This window comes from Aulostomus chinensis, chromosome 1, assembly GCF_037954235.1.
Source record: "Aulostomus chinensis isolate RoL2024-O1b breed Wild chromosome 1, RoL_Achi_v1.0, whole genome shotgun sequence".
NCBI lineage: Eukaryota > Metazoa > Chordata > Actinopteri > Syngnathiformes > Aulostomidae > Aulostomus > Aulostomus chinensis.
Genome location: NC_141320.1, coordinates 37,331,432 through 37,336,462, shown reverse-complemented (window position 1 = coordinate 37,336,462; position 5,031 = coordinate 37,331,432). Strand labels below are relative to the sequence as shown.

Here is a 5,031-nt window from a genome sequence, read left to right as displayed (position 1 = left end):
ATTGGCACCCTGGACTTTGAATCCAGTGACCTGAGTCCAAGTCTCAGTTCCAGCAGGTTTCCTGCAGCCTTCAGCAGAGCTGCCATGTTTCTCTGTAGAGAACTAAGTGATGCTCTCAGCAGGTTGAGGGCACCACCAACAAGTGAGGGATGAACCTCTGACTTCCTTCTTGTCAAACAGGAAACTCCTAATAAGTCATTTGAGTTAAGTACTTCATATTCCTGACATCCAAGTAGTAGTGAAGTGGAGGAAGAAGGGAGGAGATCTCCAACAGGATCCTTCTTTCCTCTGTCCTCCTTGATCTCATGGATCACCACAGTCAAGGGGAGACCCAAGCTCCTGGATGGATCTGGCACTCAGGAACTGCTGAGTTTTCCAGTGGACTTTGTTCCATCCATGGTTCAGGAACAGGACTCCTCCTGGTTAACCTGGTATCTTTCCACCCAACTGTGGGTTCTTGGAGAATTTTTCATGTCATGTCAAGAAATCAGGCTGGTGGGTTTTTCAATGAGAGAAATTCTGGTAACTTAATTAAGTGGCATGTTTGTTGAAGCAGTAATTAACTGATAAATTAAGGAAGGCCTGGCCAGTCTTTGCTCCCAGGTCATACGATGGAGTTAGAAAGTCCTGAATAAATCTGGAGTTCCATGATTTCCTTGTGGTTCTTGTTCCTTTTGTCCATGTAGTCTGGAACAAGAGCAAGATGAACCTCCAAATATCAACAGGTTGATTGCAGGTGATGTCAAGTGGTATTTAGAGGAACTTCCTCCTTGTGTTTGGTTCCATGGTGGAAGGGTGAGCACTCTGAACTCTGGGTCCAGTGATCCCAGTTCAAGTCTCAGAAGGACCTTCCTGTCTGGAATGTGTCCCATGTAACAAACTGTTCAAGAGATAAAATGTGGTTCTAATGTTCTGGTTCATTTCTTGTCCTTTAGAAAAATGAAAATCATTTCTTACTGCCATGAACTCAGACTGTGTGTTTAATGTTAACAATAAATGCAACAACTAAGGAGCCAGTAGCTCCTGTGGAAAAAATTCTACTTTGTCAGTGAATTAATTCCGTCTGCAACTGTCAGTGTCTGTCAGGATGGCCGAGCGGTCTAAGGCACTGCGTTCAGGTCGCAGTCTCTCCTGGAGACGTGGGTTCGAATCCCACTTCTGACAAAGGACATTTTCTCCACATTCCTATGCATCCACAATGGTAAATTCCAAACCCAGTTGAAGCTGCTCTCCACTGATGGGAGTGAGTGGTTGAACTGGCAGCAGAGGAGGCAAAGGAGCTTCCCTGTGACGTCCCAACATCGCCTGGTTTCCTCCAACATGGAGCAGCCACCAAACTCTAACTTCAATGTTGGATCAAAGTCTGCTGAAGAAATGTGTTTTCTTTCAAGTCACATTTTGTCCATTAACTTCATAATCAGAGTCACCATCTCATCACATGACTAAAGTCTGGGTTCTGTATTGGTGGTAAAATATCCTTCCATGCCCCTCACTAGTTTGCACACAGAAAAGCATATTTTACTGGTTTCAGATCTCTTAGCTTGTTCTCTCTCTTAAACCAGCTGAGGCAGCTTTCATTGTGTGATTCATTTTAAAATATAAATATGGAACAGAACCATTGGAATCAGATGTCAGGACATTTGAAGGAATGTCAATCTCCTGTTGAAATGTTGCAGTGTGCAGCTGAGGCTCTCTGGCAGTGGCACCAGGAGCCCCAATGGCAGAACCTGGACCCTCCTGGAGGAGAACCACAGGTGAGGGCCTTCTTGGCTCCAGATTGATGGAAATCAAGTGTCTGAGGCTGTTAGCAGCCATTAAGTTGATCTGGTTGGCACTGGTATTTGTTCTTGCTGCAGCTCAGGAGTGATTCAGGAGAAGAGTTTCAGAACAGCCAAGGTTGGGGACTGGAATTTTAAAATGTCCCCTGGAACCAAACAACCTGGGGAGGTAAAACCTCCAATCCTAGCCACTCAGATGCAGCAGCAGAAGAAGCTGTCATCCACCCTGATAGTCAGAGCATCAAGTCAAGAAAACATCACCATCTTGTAGTTCCAAACCTCCACCTGTAGGATTCAGCTACTTCTGATTGTGGGACTTTAAATTTGAACACAATGGAATTTGGACAAGGAGTTTTCCTTCCAGTCCAAACATCATCGTCCAGCCTCCAACCAGAGGTCCATCAGTTATCATGGAGCCACAGGTGGAGTCTGGATTCTTTTCTGGAATGAGACGGCAATGACAGTCCTGCCAAGTGACATCACTGACATGAATGGATGACTTCAGTCACGTGAATGGATGACTTCAGTCACGTGACTGGATGACTTCAGTCACATGACTGGATGACAGTGTAGATGCCAATGTAGAGGTTGGGGAAATAGTCTCTGAGAATCCAGCTTGAACCCACAGCCTCCTTGTTTTCCAAAAACCCAAACAGCGACCATCAGTCTCCCTCCAATCCTGTTCTTGGGTAAACAACAAAAACAGAGTAAAAGTCTCTGGCAACATATTTGTTTCCTGTAGGGTTTCTTCATGTATGTGTGGTGTACCTGCTTTCCCAGAGGACTGCCATCTTTGTTCTGTGGGCTGACATGTTTTAGTGTCAGCACAGGTCATAGCGCTGAGACTGAACTCTCATTCTCCTCCAAGTATTATTTCCACCTCACACTCCTGCATACATTCAAGTGAACAGGGAACACAAATTTATGCTCAACTTCTCCTGTGTATTCATCCACAGTCACTAAACAACAACCAAACCAAACAAAAGGGGTTTGCTAGCATGGTGATCAGCTGTAGTTCACCATCTTATCCAGGTCACATGACTCAGGAGTAGCGTGGCCGTCTGGCAACCAAAGGGTGGCTGGTGTGATCCTCACTTTCTCCAGTGACCATGTCAAAGTGTCCTTGAGTAAGATACTGAACCCCTAAATACTTCTGATGAGTAGGTTGGCTCCTTGCATGGCAGCCTTCAGCATCAGTGTGTGAGTGTGTGTGAATGAGAGGACATTGTTCAGCTCCTTGAGTGCTGCTGAGGTAGAAAGGCTCTGTACAAACTGAGTCCTTTTACCATTTCTTTCCTGCTTCTAGCAGCGCTGTTGTCACTTCCTGTGACCGTGGAGGAAAGGGGTCCCCCTTCAGAATAAGTTTGATATCGTTGTTACTTCCTCTTCAACATGCCTTTAGCAGACCAACTCAGAGAGCAGCACAGTGAGGTAGTGTGGCCGAGCGGTCTAAGGTGCTGGATTTAAGCTCCAGTCTCTGAGGAGGTGTGGGTTCAAATCCCACCACTGCCATCATGTCACTGGAGAAGTGTGGCAGGTCTCTTACTGCCTCTCCTCTCTCTTCCACTGAGGTCTTCAAACCTGTGACCAAAAGAAGAACCCTCCTCTGAGTCCACAGACCTGAGCACCACTGCTCTGACTACCAGGTTACCTCCTGGTGATCAGGATGAAGTCAATAGTGAGGTAGTCAGTTGTTCCTTTGTTTTTTGACAGAGGCCTCATTGTGAATTAAATAATTTTAATTCTTTACTTGAAGTTTCATGCTGTTTCGATTGAAAAAGGCCAGTTCCTGGAGAAGATCTTCTAGGGGGTCCAGGTTAAAGCGGTGCCCCAGCTGGCACCAGGATCTGACCCAGGTCCTGCATGGGCGATACTGTCAGTTCTGTTCTGCCCTGCTCTCAACCACAGGCTGGTGTTGAGGCCTGCAGCAACCAGGGCCCCAGTCACCAAGAGTATAAAGGCTGGTCATTGTGGCAGTGGGAGGAGTCAAAATGAAGACAGACCAATGTGAGCAGGACGTTCCTGGAGAAGTCAGAAGAACTCGACCATGTTTCCTGCAGTACCCAGGAGGCCTGGTAGTTGTTGAAGGAAGCTCCAAAAGCAAAGAGCAGACAGCAGGACATCAAAAGAAAAGATCCAGACACTAAAACTACAAGTAGAAACAAGAAGAAATACTAAAAGCTTTGGAAAGATACTACAAGGTTGGATATACATTATTATATACACTACTATTCTCATTGACTCCTAAAGAGGGACAGGAAACATTAGAATGTGGATCAGATCAGCTGATTTCAGTGTTGAGTCCATCCCTCCATCCACTTTCTGTTCTATCCTTTAAGGGTCATGGGGGGGGGGGGGGGGGCGATCCCAGGTGACATTGGGCAAGAGGCAGGGTTCACCCTGGACAGGTCAGAATTCCTGATGATGTCATCAGGGCTTTGACAGTAGCTAGAATTCTGTCTTTGATCTCAGGAGGACATGAAAGAAACCCAATTGAGGAAAGTAGAGGAGAACATTCAGCTTCATTAGAAACACTTGAACTGTTCAACAGTAGAATTTGTTTGAAACAGTTTACAACACTGAGTGACAGGATTGAAGAGGGAAGGTTTTTCTACTTTAAATTTAATTCTAACTTTAAACTGTGGATGAACATTTTTAGTAGTTCATATTCTAACATACAGAGGAAGTCATGACATTCCCTTTTTTAAAAAAAGAAAAACATGTGAAGCTCCTCCCCCCAACTCCAGATGGACAGACAGACATGAGAGTGGCCAGGAAGCAAAGAAGTGTTGTGCTCCTCTCCAGTGCTCTGGTGTTGTTGTGTTCTTCTCAGCTCCATCATGAAGACCTGCTGGCACTGGGCGCTGGTGGAAGTTTGCAGCTGTCACTGGAAAGTCCTGAGGCTCCTCCCACTCTGAAGCAGGCAGTTGCTCCCAGCCAGCCCACACTTTCACTCTCTGGTGTAGGAGTGAAGAACAAAATCAGAATCAAGAACCATCACTCTTTCATTGGGGATCCTTTCTCCTTGTTCTGATCCAGAAATTCAACAGCTTCTATCATTGATTGACAGGAAATGTTGATGACACACTGGGATTTTTGTTCTCCTGCTGTCACTGTCAAGTGCAGCTTAACATGAGAGGTAGCAGGATCATTCATGTGTTCATGTTTCCAGCAGACAAGGAGGAAACCTGGGAGGACTTCAGTGACTTTGATCACTGGTTCTCACTTCATCTTCTCAGTATAAAGTTCAAAG

At 45.6% G+C, this 5,031-nt stretch overlaps 1 non-coding gene across 1 annotated transcript; it reads left to right on the top strand.

The window, feature by feature from the left end:
- Positions 1-3,208: 3,208 nt before the first annotated feature.
- On the top strand, positions 3,209-3,290 carry trnal-uaa (transfer RNA leucine (anticodon UAA)). Its single transcript has one exon. It is a non-coding gene; the product is annotated as a tRNA-Leu (tRNA).
- The last annotated feature ends 1,741 nt before the right edge of the window (positions 3,291-5,031 follow it).